Raw genomic sequence first — 19,831 nt, forward strand, 5'->3', positions numbered from 1 at the left:
GAAGTTACTGCAAAGCAGTTTTGGGTTATAAAAGGAACTTCCTCATTCCTGGAGTTATCCAAAGTGACAATGGGCTGCCTTTTGAGGTTTTGCTCCACCTCTTCCCTCCCTGCCTCCAGAAAACTTCAAGTAGAAGTCAAATTTTGTTGTTTGGGAGGGGGTAGGGGATTCATGGTCAGAAATAAGCTTTCTTTTTACTCTACAACTCTATCAAAGACCTAGTCTCATGTCTTAAGTAAGATTTCACATCCCTTGAATCTCCCCTGCCATAACCTCCAAGAGCTAGAGCACAATGATTCAATAAGGACAACTTTTGGCCTCCTGCCCTTTCTTCCAATTCTAGTGTTTCTTTAGATTTTAAATCACACACTTTGAAATAAAATTACTCCTATCTACAATGACAAAAAACATCTTCCCTTTCCTCTGCAGTGACAATGTGTTTTGACTGCCTTTTTTCATCAAATGCTTTATTAAATTCTAGTTTGCATCATTGATTTCTGCAAGATATTGAGTTACAAATTTCTCCCTGTTTTTCCCCTACCCACCCCCCCAAAATAGTAATCCCATTGGATTTCCACTCCTCCAATGTAATGCCATACACAGAATCTTTCCAGAAGAACTGCTACTGTGAATATCTTTTTTAAGTTTCTGATTACTCCGTATAGTGATCACTCTATTCCACAACAAAAGCAAAACATCCATGGAAAATCAAGGTACAGCATAATTCAAAATACAGCATTCATCATATTACAACTTGTCACTGAAAATCACAATATCATATTCACAACATAGTCTCAAAGTAATAAGTTAATTCAATCAGTCACAAAATAGTCACTCTTAATTAATTCAATCAGTCATTTATCATTAGTATCAAAGTACTCAGGCAAAGTCTTCCACTTTTGGGACAAAGTCTTGATTAACTCAATCAGTCACTTATCAGTAACAATATCTCAAAGTACTCAAAGTACAATCAGTCATTTATTCAGCAAAGTCTTACTAAGTATAATACACAAAACCCCTCTACCCCTTAAGTCACTAGTAAACAATAATTCCATAATTACTCAGTACCCAAGGAGAGCTCTTTTCATCTTGACTTAGAGCCCGTTCTCAGATTCCCTGGATCCCCTTCCATGGTCCCAGATTCTACCTGAATTCTTCCTTGACCAGCTCTCTGGGCAGGTCCTGCTTCACACTGACATTCACAAGGTCTGGTCCATGTCAGCTCCTTCACCATTTCTGCTCCAAGGAATTCAAGGCTCAACCAAGCTGCAAACAAAGTCTCAGCATCCCATTCATGCTTCAGTCACCTGGTCTCCTGGATCCTGGCCTCCTGGCTCTGGGCTCCTGGCTCCAGGCTCTGGGGTTCTTTTCAGAAGAAGCTCCACCACCACAAGTTTTCAGGACTCAGTTCTTCATTCTTCTGTAGCTGTTCTGCTACCAGACCTCACTCTCAAGGAAATTCTGACTGTGCCTTTCTGGGGCTTTTCTTATACACACAGTATTACCTACTTCCTTCAGGCAATTTCCTGTTGTCAGTAACAAGGGGACAGGAGTTCATACCTTCTGTTTCCCCAATAGAGGCTTGATCAATTGCTAAGTGCTAAATACATGCTACATTGCCAACACAAAGGGATCTTCAAATTCAAAATTACATTACCATTATATCCAATCTGTTCTCTCCCATATCTTCTCCCATATCCCCTCCGACTTTCCAGTAGGGCACAGTGGATCTCTATGCCCCAGTGCATGTATATCTTATTTCACAGTTACATGTAAAATAATATTAATAATAGCATATATATATATATATTAAACATTTGATTTTAAAACTTTGAACTCCAGATTCATTGCGTTCCTCTCTTTTCACCCATCCTTACTGGGAAGTTAAGCAATTCAGTATAGATTATAGATGTGTAGCTATGAAAAACCTTTCCATTGTGGATATATTGTAAAAGACTGACTATATTTCCTTCCCCCCTATCCCACCTCCAACTTGTTCTATTCTCTACTTTGATCCTGTCCCTTTTCAAGAGTGGATGCTTCCAGCTTCCCTCCCCCCCAGCCTGCCCTCCCTTCCATCATTCCCCCTCTCATCCCCTTCCCCTGTAACTCTCCTGTAGGGTGAGATACCCTATTTAGTGTGTTTGTCATTCCCTCCCTAAGCCAAATTCAATGAGAATAAGGTTGACCCATTCCCTTTTGCCTTCCTATTCTTCCCCTCCATTGTAACATTTTCCCTTGCCTCTTCTACATGAGATAGTTTACCCCATTCTGTCTCTCCCCATCTCCTCTCAATATATTCTTCTCTCACCTCTTAATTTCACTTTTTATGTACCATCACTTCCTGTTAAATTGGTCCTGTGCCCTCAATGTATGTATACCTGTACACATAAATGCTTACATTCATATACGTATTCATTTGCCCATATACCCTACTATATAGACATATATGTACACACACACACATATAAATAAATATATATATACATACACACATAAATAAACAAATAAATAAATACACAGGTGATTCTTGGTTTTAATCCCAGCTCCTTTGACTTCCAGAATATCATATTCCAAGTCCTTCAATCCCTCAGTATAGAAGCTGCCAGATCCTGTGTTATCCAGATTTTGTTTCCACAATATTCAAATTGTTTCTTCCTGACTGCTTGTAATATTTTCTCCTCGATCTGGGAATTCCAAACCTGGCTATAATTTTCGTAAGAATTTTCTCCTTGGGATCTTTTTCAGGAGGTGATAAGTGGATTCTTTCAACCTCTATTTTGCCCTCTGGTTCTAAAATATCAGGGCAGTTTTCCTTGAGATTTTCTTGAAGGATGATTTCTAGGTGCATTTTTGATCATGGCTTGCAGGTAGTCCAATAATTTTTAAGTGATCTTTCCTGGATCTATTTTCCAGGTCAGTGGTTTTTCCAATGATACATTTCACATTGCCTTCTAATTTTTCATTTGTTTGGATCTGTTTAATTGTATCTTGATTTTTCATATAGTTACTAGCTTCCATTTGCTCCAATCTAATTCTGAAGTTATGATTCTCTTCAGTGAGATTTTGAGATCCTTTTTCCATCTGGCAAATTTCCCTTTTTAAGGCATTCCTCTCATTGGCTTTTTGAATATCTTTTTCCTTTAGTGTTAGTCTATTTTTTAAGGTGTTATTTTCTTCAGTCATGTTGTTGACCTTCATTTCATAATTTTCTTGCATTGTTCTCATTTCTCTTCTCAATTTTACCCCCACTTCTCTTATCTGGTTTTTAAAATAATTTTTAAGCTCTTCTATGGCTTATAATCAGCTCGTATTTTTCTTGGAAACTTTTCATGCAGGAGTTCTGACTTCACTGTTTTCTTCCTGTTCCATACTTTGATCCTTTTTGTCCCCAAAATAGGAGTCTAATATTGGATTCCTTTGTGTGTTTTGCTTCCCTCGTTTACTCATGTTGCCACTCAACTACTTGACTTTTGGGCTTTTTTTTTTTTGCCACAGTGGGACTCTTCTATCAGAAAGGGGAACTTTGAACAAAATGCTGGGGTTTTCTCAGCTGCCAAAGGTATTAGTTGGGTGCCCCGTCTGAAGCCTCCACATGCTCTGGCAAGCTGATCACACACACCACACCAGTACCTCAACCCTAGACCAAAGTCCTGATCCAAGCAGGTTAAAGCAAGAACGATTACTCTGGGGAGGCCAGGTGGTGCAGTGAGTAAGAGTGCTGGCCCTGGCATCAGGAGATCCAGGATCGCTTCCAGCCTCAGATACTTGATACCCACACAAATAACTGGCCGTGTAACTTTGAGCAAGTTACTTAACCCAAATTGATTTAAAAAAAAAAGAGCAATTACCCCTCAGACTGGTTGTTTAGTCCTCCTGTAGTCTGTAGCACAAGAGCTGAAGCTGCTACGTGGGGGTGGCTGCATGGCCGTGGCTCCTCAGTGCCTTCTCGTCCCAGGGGGCAAAGGCTGACTGCACTCCCAAACTACTGGATCCAAAAGTCCACACTGCACTGACCTCTCACTTTGTCCTTAGCATCTATGGGTTGATAATTCTGGACACCACCAGAGCTTCTGGTGATCTGAAGTCCCTCCAGCCGGCAGCTGACTGTGGCCACCCTGGGGCTAACACCTTCAGGTGGATCAGGCCTGGGCTCATTTTCCAGAGTGTTGCTCTGGTGCTTCCTGCCAGCCTGCCAGGCTGTCCTCAGCAGGAGGTTAACTTTTCTGTGTCATTTTGTTCTGTAGTTCCAAAGTTTGTTCTGAGTCACCTTTTAGATGAATTGGAGGATGTGGAAGCCTACACCTCAAAGAAGTCCCTTTTCTACTCTACCATCTTGACTCCACTCATCTTGAATGCCTTTTGAGTAAATGTATTTGGGTTTACATCCCAGCTCTGTGACACTTGCTACTTGGGTGATCCTAGGAGAGTTAGTATAACCACCTTGGTTCCCAGTCCATCCATCTGTCAGTAAAATAAATGGTCAATATCGATAGCTTCTGATGTCCCTTCCAACTCTAAATCTATAATCATAATCCTTTGATGCTACTTGACCTTGATCAGGGCAATTCATGCTTCTGGGTTTCTGTTTCCCCCTCCCTAAAAATGAATGCAATGGACCACATAATCTTCAATCTCCCCTCCCTAGCTCATACTTCTAGGATTCTAAATCAATCTGTTCTTCCTCCATTGCCCCAGTTTCCCTCATTTCCTCCTCTTCCCCCAAAAAAATAATTAGAGGGAAATAATTTATTTTAGCCAAGGTCATTCCTATTTCATTGTTGCAAGTCATGGATTTCTGGGAAGGTGACTTAATGGTGTAACTAATTATTATCCTCTCCCCAAAGCAGCTCACAAAACCATTCCAGGATGAACGATTAAAATGTAATAAAAAAACAATAATAATTAAAGCCTCAGCAGCCATGCTGTACATGTCAAATATGCTCTTTGAAAGCTAAGATGCATCGTAACAGAAAGAATAAAGACAATGACTCAAGGCATGTTCTCTACCTTCCTTTTCAATGAAATTCCTGTAAAATATAAACACTGAAAATCAGCTGTCTAACAGTCCCTAAAAAACAAAAACAAACAAAAACAAAACAAAAAAAACACACCTGGGAAAGCAGAAGATTTCAAGGGAGAAAAATCCTTTGGAATTGGGCAGCATCAGAAGACAAGGGACAGACAAACATACTTCCTCTCCATTCATCTGTCCTCCTCGTCAACTTGTAGCTATTAAGCATCTGGTTTTCCTAAGTGGAAAAGAGGATGAAGAGAACACTACAATATATGGAAAGTATTGAGAGCCCCAACCCTCCAGTGTTGCATAACATTTCACAAATGGTTTAATTTGCAGATCAAAAACGAATGAGAGAAGAAGCTTTCTGGGCTTCATTCTCCTTATTTGCAAAAGGAGATGATTGGAGTGCAAGATCTCTAAGGACCCTTCTGGTCATCAAACTCTGATCCACCTTCATGCAGAAATCTGAGCCCCAATTCTACTGTCTTGAGAGGAATACATATTAGATGACACCAGAGTCCCTTTTGCTACATTCCATCAGATGTCCATATCATTTGTCCTCCCAAATTAAATTAATTCTATTAAAACATTTTTAAAAGTTATGCAATTATCCTCTTAAGTAAGAAACTACTGGCCATCTGTTCATTTAGACCAGGCAGAGAAACAAGGGTGGTCTGGTATTTAGTGCTTTGTGGGTGGGAATGTTAGACAGAGACTGGGCTTCTCAATTTTAGGAAAATGCTGGTCACATGAGTTTCCCAGCAATCACTTAAATGAGCTTTCTTGGTCAATTATGTACCTAAAGAGCTGACTTCTAGTTTGTAAACTAGCTTCTAAATGCATTTTAAATTAGGTTTGATTCTGACCTAGGGGCAGGACATCAGAAAAGGCCTGGAGGACTTCAGGAGGCAGTGGCAGGGAAGGGAGTTGGAGTCCGCCATTTCACTGGAAGGTGGGAGAATGGCAGCCCAAGCAGTGGGGGGTCTTCTTATTGTATAACCATTCTGGATCGTTTCGGAGATACCATGTGGCCAGTCTATCTCACTAAAATCCCAAGTTAATTATATTGATAGAGATATAGATATATAGAGGTAAATAGATATAGATATAGACATATAGACAGATAGATAGATAGACAGACAGACAGACAGACAGATAGATAGAGATGTTCCTAAAAAATAAAACTACAAAAACAATAAGAGCAACAGATCATTGAATATATGTAGTATCAAGAGGCCTTAAGAATCATGACCCACTTGTTACCCTTGGAAATCTCGCTTCATACACGGGAATGTCTGAAATCCACATCCACGAATGGACTTCATATTGGGCTCCAGGAGACACACTCACCTTATGCATGCCTCTAAGGCGAATACAACCCCCCATTTTACCTCCCTTTCCATTTTCTTTCTCTTCTTTCACTGCCTTCATCCTTGGCATTTTGTCCATTTTGATTTGGATAAAGTTCATTGTGGCCCTGGGAGAAGAAAGCATCTTCAAACCAGAGACAGATACTGTCCTGGGAAGTTCACCCCAGACTTGTTTGGGTTAATGATACATTCTACTGCTCTTTCCAAAAACCAAATTTAGTTTGATCTTTAATTATGAAGCTTACTCAAAAGAAGAAATTAAAAAAAAAAAAACGAACCCAGAGTGATTCTGGAAATCGGGGGTGGGGGGGTGAGTTGCTTTTTCTCTGAAAGTTACTTATGCTCCTCAGAAGGAGCAATCAACTCTATTCTATTATCTGTAAATACTTCAAGATACTTCATATTACCAATTTGCATCTACACAAACTCTCATTATCTAAAGGGGAAAAGAAATTGCCTTAAAATACACTTTAGGAAAAAAGTCAGCTCTTTCTTTTAATGGGCCCTGGGGACTGTGTTCTCCCTTTCCCCAAATCTATTTTCCAGCAGCCACTTAGAAAAGGCCTCCCTGAAGAGGAAGAGCTGCCTTTTGATTAGATTAGAATGATTACCAAGTTAATTAGCTTTGATGAAAGCATGATTGACCTGCGCCAGGCCTGCAGGTATGGCAGAGGATGCCACAATGCTGTGAGACTTGGCAAACAGGCAGCTAGCTCTCTTTGTGGTTCTTCAGAGAATATAAACTCTTTGGATTTAGAGCTGGAAGGTATATTCGAATTCTTGTAAGTCAGCTGAGGCTCGTGTTTGAATATTGCTTCTGTCTGATATGGATTCATGCATGACCACGGAGAAGCCATCTTGCCTTTCTTAGCCTCATTTTTCTTACCTGTAAAATGGGGCTGATATGATGTACCTCCCTGGTTTATTTTCAGGATCAAGTGAGACAAAGCACATATCGTATTTTGCAAAATTCACTATTATATATAAGTGAAAGATTTCCTTACGTAACCTCAGCGCAGGCCATTTGTGACGGTGGTGGTTGGATGAGGCATTCCACTGTACTGAGGATATTGCAAATAGAGGAGTAGTGTGGTAGTAGCAATATCAGCCCACACAAAACTTGGTAAAGCCTACGGAAGAACAGGTTAACATCTGAGTATTCAGTCAACAAGAGAATGTAGCCCAGGACTCAGCCACCAGATAGCTCAACCCTCAAGATGCTGTCCAAGGTGCATCTGAGGTAGTCTATTCCCTAGGGATTTCAGTCTCCCCACTATCCACTGGAGGGGCTTTGTCTATAAACCTTGGGACTCTTCCCATTACTCAAAGCTCTGTATTAGCAAGCACCCTAGCACACAGGGGGGGTTCTAGCATAGGTTCTTTGATCTGCTTTTCTATTTTTTTATTGTTATTTTTTTCATATCACACTGCTTTATTACATCTTAAATGACAGTACATTTTAATATAGTGTCTATCTTGCATCCAGCTTCCTTGCAGCACACTGACTCTAAAATTAAATACAAAAGGTGAAAAGGGGCACAGGGTGTGGAGAGCTCTACCAGGGATTTCATGGACAGAGACCCGGGCCTGGGGCAGGGGAAGAAAGCGGGGTGTCTTTTTTGTTTTTTTGTTTTTTGCCAAGTCCAGGTCTAACTCACGATTACAGCATATTTTTGTACAGAATGTTGCAGAAAAAACAGGATGGAGAGAAGCCACTAGAGCTGCTAAGGAGGAGGGCTTCTGGATACATGAGAAAGTCGGAGAGTTAACAGAATCATCTACTGTCCAGACGCTGCTGCGTGATATTTTATGTGAAAAGAAAACCAGGAAAGGCCGGTCATTACGAAAAGGACCATTCGTTGCCCAGGACTCATTCTAGAAGAGGGCGGGCTGTGAAGGAGCAACTGAGAAAAGGTGGTCCCCAAGAACACCCACCAGCGACCCTCCAGTGGGCTAAGAATAGCGGGGTGGGGGCGGCTGGCTACTCCAGACAGTGCATAGTCTGCTCAGGATCCTCGGGTTATGCACAGAGTAGCAACAAGAAGTAAGTAGAGCGGCAATGGTTACAACTTTCAACAGCTTATTTCTGAAAAGAAAAATACACCTAAGGACTTAGCCCTGTATGCATTTTTTGTTTTGTTTTGCTTTGTTTGTTTTTAGCATTTCTACAGCATTTGATTCTAAGAGTAAACCCACTCAATATGGCAAACAATCAAAAATTTTTTTAACTTAGAAAGTTCAAGATCATTATTTTCAAAACATTGATTTGTACATCATTTCATACACAAAGAATTGACTGACCATCCAAGCACAGGACAGGCATCTCTCTTGAAAATCGAGGTTCCTGATAGTTGGGGGTGTTGGGTAGTGTTAGAGTATGTGAACTATCCTCCAACTGCACAAAGAAACCCAAAGTAGATAAAAACTTAATTGATGGGGAGAGAGGAGAAGGGGAAAGAAACGGGGTGATGGCTTGGAGTTAACTCCTCACAGGAGGGGAAGGGTTCTTGAAACAAGCCTTCAATACCATTAACAATGTGTGTGTGCTTGGTTACCTTACTTCTTAACATCATTCTCTATGTGCCATATTTTTGTGCAGCAACAATTATCTGAGACACCAGACAAAAATAATAAAAAAAAATTAGGGACTAAATTTACATCATTAACAAGCCCAGAGAGTCTGGGCAGGACCCTCTTGTTTTGCTTCATTATTAACCATAAAATAATCTATTTAAAAAAGGAAATAAGAATGTTTTCAAAATCCTGCTGCAAACATGACTTTAAATTTTGAAACCGTTATGAGATAAAACAAAGTTCTCAAATTGTTGTATTCACAAAACAGGATCACTGGTCTAAAGTTTAAATAAAAGACAGTGAAATGAGTTGTGGGCCTGTTTCATAAGTACTCAGGCTCACCTCCTGGTGAATATTTTTATTATAGTATTTCCTTTTTATATTCGTTCAAGTCAAAAAAAAAAAAAGAAAACAATGACAATGGTCCCAAAGGAATGCACAATTTGTTTGTTTACAACCACAGAGATTCTTCTTGTTGAGGGAATTGTGCTGTTTGTTTCAGCAATAGGTGAAGGGAAAAAGATCTTGCCCTTTTGAAGTTCTGAGAGGGAGATGTGGGGGTGTCCAAGTTAGTATGTTTGGGTTGGATATGCTATCATGGTAACTCTTCCAAGGTTGGAATGGTCTTCCAGTCATGGTGGAGTCCATCTGTTATCTGTAGGTGTTAGTTCCACATCTTGAGGAAATTATCCCAGGATCTGGAGACCACTGCCATGCCATCATCGGTCACCCCCAGGCAGCTGACGCGATTATCATGCCCAGCCAAAACACCTCCTCTGTCTGCTTTGAGCACATCCCAGACGTTGCAATTGAAGTCATCGTATCTAACCAGCTGGAGGCGGCCACTCTTGGAGAAGGAAACTGATGTGATCCCACAGATGATGTTGTCGTGGGAATACGCCATCAGCTCCCAGTCAGCTCGCAGGTCAAAGAGCCTACAGGTGGCATCATCTGAACCTATGGCAAATGCATTGCCATTTGGAAAGAAACAGATGGCATTGATGTCAGATTCATGGCCGGTGAAAGTCTGCCGACACATTCCTTTTCGAAAGTCCCACAGTTTGGCTGAAGTGTCACAAGCTCCAGAAACAAATAATCTGGTGTCAGGGGCAAGAGAAAGACTCATACCATCCCCAGTGTGACCAGTGAAGGTAGTTGTCTGTTGGCCAGTTTCTATGTCCCATAAAGCACAAGTGGTGTCTCCAGAGCTGGTGACAATTTGATTATCATCCAGGAAGCCACAGCATGACAAGTAACCTGTGTGTCCAGCCAGCTCACAACTCACACGCACATTTCCCTCATGAGTTTTCAGATTGTAAATGGAGCAGATATTGTCAAGCCCACCACAGGCCACATAGTTGCCAAAAGGTACATATGTACAGTTCATGACCCAAGATGAATGCAGAGGAATGGCATGGACCTTGTTTGTGGTGTAGCTGTCCCAAATGATGAGCTTGCCATCTTGGGAGACACTAACTAGAAGCCTGGAATCAGTGCCCCAATGCATTGCATAAATTTTAGCCAAATGCCCCCTCAGTATTCTTCTGGTGCATATTTGGATCCGACCCACTGGATCAATGTTGGCTGTGATCTGGGACAAAGTTGCATCTGCACAAACTTTTCTAGCATCTCTAATTTGGTTTTTCAGTTGTTCGGCCTCCTGCCATAACTGGTCAAGTTCAGTCATTTTCTGATCTTAAAGATTTGCTTCGTGGACACCTCCAAGATTTACAGATCTGAAATCAGAAGTGCTTCTGGTCTGGTCTGCCGTATATGGACACTTATCTCAGCGGGGTCAATCATGAACGGGCGGGGGCCTGCTCCTGGGACTGGGGCTCTGGCCCCCACTGCAGGGGAGTCCTCCTCCTTCATTGATCTAAAGGAAAGACAGCTTCAGAAGGGTCAACAATCTTACTTTAATTAACCTAGATAAGTACAAATAAGTAGAAAGAAGTGATTATCCAAGAAAGAATTCAATAGACAGGACTCCAACTATTTAAACAGAATAATACAACCACCTACTTACACCACCAAACCAGGAGATCACCAACATCTGAATAGTAAGGGAGCTCTCAACAAATGGCTACCCAGAGTCCGGTTCAAGGAATCAAAAGGTTCCTCTCATGAGTGAGCCCCTGAAATAAAATGCCAGCCTCCCAGTACATATAGTTTTTAACTAATAGGCTCAGAGCCAGAAGGCATCATGACACTCCTGACTCAGTGCCTAGTTAGCTTAGTACCCAGAGGTATGAAAGTGTTCCTACAAGCAAGTCTCCCTGTAAGCAAACTTCTCCTTAGGCAAATCGCTCCCCCAATAGCCTCTATGTGACTCAGGATGTATCACAGCTGTGAAAGCAGCCAGACATTGGTGATTGAAATACCTGTGTACCTTTAGACCTGGAAACACAGCTCCTGTTCCAAGGGAAAAGGGGACACATGGTCACATATGGCTATTGATGTACATGGAAGATCTTCCTAGTCCATTAAACCTCCAAACTCCCACAGACATTGGCCTCAATCCCATACTGAGCCAGGCCAGCAGTTCTCATCCTCTTGGGTATCAAGACTCCTCTACATTCTTCAAAAGCCTTGAGGGTGCTCAAAGAACTATCATTTGTGTGATTTATAGCTGTCAATATTTACTGTGTCAGAAATTAAAATGTCTCAAAGAAAATCATTTTGACCTGTCAGACCCCCTGAAGGGGGATCAGTAAACTCTCAGAGCACACTTTGGATGCCACTCATTTAGGAATATAGAAAAATAAAAATAAAAACAAGTGAAACAATACAATTAGGAACCTCTCAGCTCAGCTCTATGCCTCATTCGTCTTGGGAAATTGCCTTTAATTCAGCTGATGCTTTGCATTTTATATTACAAAGGCAATCCAAACTATGTCTGCACATATTTTATTGACCAAGGAAATTGAAACTATCAAAAATTTGAAAAGAACTTCAGAGAGAAAACTTGGCCCAGTCTTGTCCTTCCAGCTGTTGGAAACACTCTCTCCACTCACAGGGCATGTGGCAAGGATTGGAATGGAGTTGTGTATCCAGAAGCCTGGAATTTTAACTGAAAAACAAGAATGGAATGGAAAAAATCATGCATAACACTGGTGATATGTGGTGACTCCCATTTTTGTTTGTTGCAGTAAAATTATCCATCCCAGCCACCCTGGAATGAAGTTTCCTATCAATGTTTCCTGAAATCTTGTCCAGCAGCTTACATCTCTGCTACAGGTCCAGAACTTAGTTCTTTCTGGGTCTAGTTACAAAAACTCATATCTCCAACACTTCTGAAACAGCAATGGTGACACACAGGATTGCATTCCGAGCAATTCTTTGTCCCACTCTTTTGGCTCCCTGATGCTCATTTTTGTACCCATATAGAAATGAAGGGGAAACTAGCTATGTGGTAAAAAAAACCAAAAAACAAAAAACTTAAATTGTGAACCAATTCTTCCCAAGAATTATTGGACAAAAGTAGCGGAGGAAAGATTCTGCATCTACGTGCAAAAATTCTGTTCTCATCTCCCAATCTTTCACACTTTTATTCCATCAATGAGTGTTATTCTCATTCCTGTCTTATAGGTGAAGAAACTCAGACCCAGAAAGTTAAAGCAAATTATACATGGTCACCAGGCCAGTGAGGAACAGACCCAGGATTTGAATACTGAGCATTTAATTTCGAGAAAAGAATTTTTTTTTCTCACTCCGACCAGATGTCTCTCCTGTAAAAAGCTGCCTTAGTGAGCAGACAGCACATAATATCACTTTCTAACTTTCATTCCTCTCTTCTTTTCCCTGTTATCCTTCTTCATAGAACATATCAGTTTTCTTTTCTTCTCGAATTCTTTTAATTCTCTAGTCATTATAGGCTTTACAGGACATGAATCCATTGAAATCTGAGGAAGAATGGGTGAGAGGAATAGACAAGGGGAAGACACTCAGAGAAAAAGAATTTCAGAAGATCTGTTTTTACCTTTAAATGTATTAATGATCCTATCCTGATGTGAAGAACAATGTTTTAGGATGTATTTTTGATAAAGTTTCTGTATTTAGAAGAAAAAATCACCTCATTCAAACTTGTTCCAGGTGTTTTTACTGAAGAGATTCCATGTTAGAACAACAACAAAACAACAAAATGAAACAAAACAAAAGAAATTTCAAAGAAATTGGCCTTTATTTTCTAGAAACATATTTTCATTTCTGGAGTGTAATTAACTCAATACATAGAAACGCAGTTTTTTGAGCAACATTCTAGTCCGAGAGGTTCTTCACATTGCTGTAAATTGCTAAGGTAGTAGAACTACTTGTAATGTGCAAATTCCTTGCTAAGAAAAATAATTTTAGGTGGAGCCAAGATGGCAGAGTAAAGGCAGGGACTTCCTTGAATTCTCCCCCAGATTCCTCTAATTAGCTTTAAGTAATGACTAAGGAAATTCTAGAGAGTCAGAACCCAAACAAAGACGAGATGAAACAATTTTCCATCTGAAGCCAACTTAGAAAGTCAGCAGGAAAGATCTGTTTTATGAGGGTGAGAGAGGAGAGCAGTCCAGTATAGGCTGCACCAGTGCAAATCAGGCCCCAGAAAACCAGAAGCAGGCCTTACACGGACTGAATCAATGATAGCAGTGGTGGTTTACAGGCCTCTCAGCCCACATATGGTAAGGGAGTCAAACGACTTGTCAGAAGGAGATTACAGGGGTCTGTTTGCTAGTACTTGGGGCAGGACTCTCCTACTTTGCCCATACTCAGATCAAGGTCACCGTTGTGGATGGCAGGAACAGAGTAAGGAGGGGCACCAGCACACTAGAACTTATGACCATAGTGGAACAGGGACCCTCATCACAGTCCCAGGGCAGAAAATAGTGCCAAGAAATTAAAGAAAAATGAATCAACAGATTGATTAAAAGAGACACAAAAATGTACTGAAAAAAAAAACAGCTTAAAAAACATAGTAGGGGGCAGACAGTTGGTGCGGTGAATAGAGCTCCAGCCCTGAAGTGAGGAGGACCTGAATTCAAATGCAGCCTCAGATACTTAACACTTACTAGCCATGTGACCTTGGCCAAGTCACTTAACCCCAATTGCCCTGCCTCCCCTCCTCCAAAAAACAAAACAAAAACAAACAAACAAAACATACTAGGCCAAATGGAAAGAGGCACAAAAAAATCACCAAAGAAACAACTCCTTAAAAAGTAGAATAAAAGTATGTACAAAGTTCACTGAAGAAAATAATTCCTTAAAACTTAGAATTGAGTAAATGGAAGCTAATGACTTAATGGGAAATTAAAAAAAAACAACAAAAGAAAATGAAAAGAATGAAAAAAATAGAAGACAATGTGGAATATCTCATTTAAAAAAAGAAAAAAAAAACGCTGAACTGGAAAATAGATCCAGCAGAGATAATTCAAGAATTATTGGACTATGTGAAAGTCATGATAAAAAAAAAGAGTCTGAATGTTATCTTTCAAAAAATTGTCAAGGAAATCTGGCCTGATACTCTAGAACTGGAGGGTAAAATGGAAACCGAAAGAATACACCTATCACCTCTTGAAATAGATCCCAAAATGAAAACTCACAGAAATATTATAGCCAAACTCCAGAGCTCCCAGTTCAGGGAGAAAATATTGCAAACAGCCAGGAAGAAACATTTAAAGTATCATGGAGCCACAGTCAGGATAACACGAGATTTAGTAGCTTCTATATTAAAAGATCACAGGGCTTGGAATATGATATCCCAGAGGTCAAAGGTGCTAGAGCTAAAATTGAGAATCACCCAACACAATTGAGTATAATCTTTCAGGAGAAAAATGTATATTCAACGAAATAAAGGACTTTCAAATATTCTTGACAAAAAGACCAGAGCTGAATAGAAAAATTGACTTTAAATACAAGACTCAAGAGAAGTATAAAAGGTAGACAGGGAAGGGGAATCATAAAAGACTTAATAAGATTAATCTATTTAGGGGGTGGAGCCAAGATGTTACAGTAGAAGCACAAACTTGGCATGAGCTCCCACTCCAATGAATTCCAATACATGTAAAAAAAAATGACTCTAAACAAACTTTAGAGCTACAGAACCCATGAAGTGACAGAAAGAAACAAATCTCCCAATGAAGGAAGCCTGCCAGGCAGACAGAGAAGGTCTCTTTCACTAAGCTTGGAGCCAAGCTCAGTCCCTTGTGAGCTGCGGTACCAGCCCCAAAGAAGCCACAACCAGCAGTGGCCAGAGCAGACTTCAGGAGAGGGAATCAATAGCAACTGTGGTAGTTTCCAAACTTCTCAACTCATAAACACCAAAGACAAAGTAAAAGGTCAATATGGAACTTGGTTGGAATAGGGAGAAATGGAAGAGCTCCTTCTGGCCCCTGCCCCCAGGGCAAAAGGCAAGGGAGGCATGGTGGCTGCAGTCTTCAGCTACTTCCAGAGCTCCTGGCCTACAGATTGTAGGGGGAACAAGATACAATTCAGAGGGTAATCACTCTTGCTTTGACCTGCTTGGATCCAGATCGCAGATGGGTGGTGGTCATGGGGTCTGTGATGAGTGAGCCAGAGCTTGTGGGGGATGTAGAGGCCACCCTCCAAATAGCTGCAGCAGCTGCCCAAACCCCAGTGACTTGGGACAAGACTCTCTCCATTCTGGAAGTAGAATTCTACCATGGCAAAGAACTTAAAAGTCAAATAATTGGCTGACAATATGAGCAAGCAGAGGAAGCACAAAAAGACCATAGAATCCTTTTTCTGGGGACAAAAAGGATCAAAGCATGGAGTGGGAGGAAGACAATGAAGTCAGAACTCCTGCATCAAAAGCCTCCAAGAAAAATAAAAACTGGTTAGAGGCCAAGGAGGGTCTTAAGAAGGATTTTAAAAATAAAGTAAAAGAAGTGGAGGAAAAATTATGAAGAGAAATAAGAGCGATGCAAGAAAATCATGAAAAGCAAGTCAATATCCTGTTAAAGGAGATGCAAAGATACACTAAAGAAAATAACACCTTAAAAAATAGACTAACTCGATGTGGGGAGCCAAGATGGTGGTATAAAAGCACGAAAACTCTGTGATCCCCCCCCCATAAACACCTCAAATACCTATAAAATAAGATTCTAAACAAATTTTAGAGCTACAAAACCCACAAAGTGACAGAGAGAAACAAATCTCCCACTGATGGCATGCTGGCAGGCCTAAAGAAAGGGTCCAGCAAAGTGCACTGGGAGCCAAGCCCAGCCCCACATGAGCCCATGTTTTAGATCCAGAGTGGCCCTGACCAGCAGCGGCAGTGGCAGTTTCCAGAATTATCAAACCATAAACGCAAAAGACAAAGTAAAAGATCAATGGGGAAATCTGTTGGAAATGGGGGAGATGGAGGAGTGTGGCCTGGCCCCTGCAGCTGGGTTGAGAAGTGGCAGAGGCATGGTGGCCATGCAGCCACCACCACGTGGCTACTTCAGACCTCCTGGCCTGAAGATTGTAGGGGGACCAAGCAACCATTCAGCGGGTAATCACTCCTCCTTTGACCTGCTTGGAACTGGATCACTGTCTTGGGTAGAGGTCCTGGTTTGTGTGGCTAGGGGGTCAGAGCTTGTGGTGGCTGTAGAGAGAGCATCCAACTTATAGCTCTGGAAGCTGCAAAAACACCAGTGACTTGGGACTAATCTCTGCTCTCTGGAAGCAGAGTTCTACTGTGGCAAAAAGCTTAAAACTCAACTAATTGAGTGGCAACGTGAGCAAGCATAGGAAGCAAAGCAAGCAGACCATAGATTCCATTTTAGGTGACAAAAAGGAACAAAGCATTGAAGAGGAGGAAGACAATGAAGTCAGAACCCTTGCATCAAAAGCTTCCAAGAAAAATATGAACCGGTTACAGGCCATGGAGAAGCTCAAGATGCATTTTTAAAATCAAGTAAAAGAAGTGGAGGAAAAACTGGGAAGATAAATGAGAATGATGCAAGAAAATAATGAAAAACAAGTCAACAACTTGACTGAAGAAAATAATACCTTAAAAAATAGACTGACTCAAATAACAAAAGAGGATGAAAAAGCCAATGACGATAAGAATACCTTAAAAAGTCAAATTGCCCAGATGGAAAAGGAATTCCAAAAACTCACAGAAGAGAATAATTCTTTCAAAATTAGATTGGAGCAGATGTAAGCTAATTACTTATGAAAAATGAAGATACTATTAAACAGATCCAAACAAATGAAAAAAAAGAAGGCAATGAAAAATATATCATTGGAAAAACCACTGACCTGGAAAATAGATCCAGGAGAGATCATTTAAAAATTATTGGAGTACCTGAAAGCCATGATCTGGAAACCTAGAGATCTGGAGGGCAGAGTCAAGATGGCAGAGTAGGAACAGGAAAGGCTCCGGCTCCCACCACCTCCAATTCATGTAAAAAGGGACTCTGAAAAAACTTTGGGGCTACAGAACCTACAAAATGACACAGAGAAACTAATGTCCTTCTGAAGACAGCCTGGCAGTCCAGCAGGAATCGGCCAGCAGAACACTCTGGGAGCCCGAGGTTTTAGCCCCAGGGGGGTCTGACCAGATGCTGGCCGGAGGGACTCCAGATCACCAGCAGCTATGGCCATTTCCAGAATTATCAACACATAGATGCTAAGGAGAAAATGAGAGGTCAGTGCAGCGTGGACTTTGGGATCCAGTAGTCTGGAGTACGTCGGCCTCTTTCCCCAGGCCAAGAAGCTGCTGAGGCGATGTGGTGCAGCTGCTGCCACAAGGCAGCTTCAGCTCCTGGTATGCAGAGTGTAGGGGGACCAAGCAACCAGTCTGAGGGGCAATCATTTTGCTTTAACCTGCTTGGATCTGGATTGTGGCCTAGGGTGGAGGTCCTGGGTTGTGTTTCCAGCTTGCCAGAGTGTGTGGAGACCTCAGAGAGGGCACCCATCTAATACCTCAAGCAGCTGAGAAAATGCCAGTGTTTGGAAAGAAGCTCCCCTGTCTGGTGGCAGAGTCCTACTGTGGCAAAAAGCCCAGGTGTCAAGTGACTGAGTGGCAACATGACCAGGCAAAGGAAACAAAGCAAACAAAATAGTTCAACATTAAACTCCTATTTTGGGGACAAAAAGGATTGAAGCATGGAGCAGGAGGAAGGCAGTGAAGTCAGAACTCCTGCACCAAAAATTTCCAAGATAAATACCAGCTGGTTACAAGCCATAGAGGACCTTAAGAAACAGATGAGAGAGGTGGAGGAAAAATTGGGACAAGAAATGAGAAAAATGCAAAATAAAATTATGAAATGAGAGTTAATAGCCTGACTGAGGAAAATCATACCTTAAGAAATAGACTAACTCACATGGCAAAAGAGGGTCAAAAAGCCAATGAGGAGAAGAATTCCTTAAAAAGCCGAATTTGCCAGATGGAAAAAGAATCTCAAAAGCTGACTGGGGAGAATCATTGCTTCAGAATTAGATTGGAGCAAATGGAAGCTAGTGACATTATGAGAAATCAAAATACTATTAAACAGATCCAAACAAAGGAAAGAATAGAAGGAGATGTGAAATATCTCATTGGAAAAACCACTGACCTGGAAAATAGATCCGGGAGAGATAATTTAAAAATTATTGGACTACCTGAAAAACATGATCAAAGAAAGAACCTAGAAATCATCCTCCAAGAAATTCTCAAGAAAAACTGTCCTGATGCTTTAGAACCAGAGGGCAAAATAAAGGTTGAAAGAATCCACTGATCACCTCCTGAAAAAGATCCCAAGAAGAAAACTCCTAGGAATATTATAGCCAGTTTCTGAAATTCCCAGATCAAGGACAGAATATTACAAGCAGCCAGAAAGAAACAAGTTGAATATTGTGGAAACACAATCAGGATAACTTAAGATCTGGCAGTTTCTACACTGAGGGATTGAAGGGCTTGGAATATGATATTCCGGAGGTCAAAGGAGCTGAGATTAAAACCAAAAATCACCTACCTAGCAAAACTGAGTATCATGTTTCAGGGGAAAATATGGTAATTCAATGAAATAAAGGACTTTCTAGCATTCTTGATGAAAAAACCATAGATGAATAGAAATTTTGACATTCAGATACAAGCCAGAGAAGCATGAGAAGGTAAACAGGGTAAAGAAATCATAAGGAACTTTATGAAAGTTGAACTATTAACATTCCAACCTGGAAAAAATGATTATTGTAACTGATGAAACTTTTTTCAGTATGAAAATAGCTGAAGGGAATAGAAATATATACATATATGTGTCTATATCAGAGGGTATATGGATATATGAATATATATGTGAATCTTTGTATATATGTTTACATGTATACATAGAGGGCACAGGACCAATTTAATAGGAAGGGATGCTACTTAAAAGGTGAAATTATGAGGTGAGAGGAACATAATGAAAGGACATGGGGAGAAACAGAATGGGATAAACTATCTGATATAGAAGAGGCAAGGGAAAATGGTTACAGTGGAGGGGAAGAATAGGAAGGCAAAAGGGAATGCGTCTACCTTATTCTCATTTAATTTGGCTAGGGGAGGGAAAGACATACACACTAAACAGGGTATCTCACCATACAAGACAGTAGGGGGGGAAGGGGATGAGAGGGGTGATTATGGAAGGGAGGTTAGGCTGGGGGGGGAAGGGAAGTTGGAAAAACCCACTTTTGAAAAGTGAGGCAATCAAAGTAGAAAATAGAACAAGTGGGAAGTGGGATAGGAGGGAGGGAAATACAGTCAGTCTTTTACAATATATTTACTATGGTAATGTTTTGCATTAGCTACACATATACAACCTCTACTGAATTGCTTATCTTTCCAGTAAGGGTGGGTGACAAGGGAAGAAGGGAAAGAAACTGGAATTCAAAGTTTTAACATCAAATGTTTAATATATAT

The 19,831-nt window shown here is 40.8% G+C and overlaps 1 pseudogene; it reads right to left on the bottom strand.

Annotated features, from left to right (window-relative positions):
* Positions 1-9,307: 9,307 nt before the first annotated feature.
* LOC138173136 (guanine nucleotide-binding protein G(I)/G(S)/G(T) subunit beta-1 pseudogene) lies at positions 9,308-10,814 on the bottom strand (annotated as a pseudogene).
* Between the last annotated feature and the right edge of the window lie 9,017 nt (positions 10,815-19,831).

The sequence above is a fragment of the Petaurus breviceps genome, unplaced genomic scaffold (assembly GCF_028583685.1).
Source record: "Petaurus breviceps papuanus isolate PSGF00001 unplaced genomic scaffold, PetGlider_PUasm1.0 567, whole genome shotgun sequence".
Classification (NCBI taxonomy): domain Eukaryota; kingdom Metazoa; phylum Chordata; class Mammalia; order Diprotodontia; family Petauridae; genus Petaurus; species Petaurus breviceps.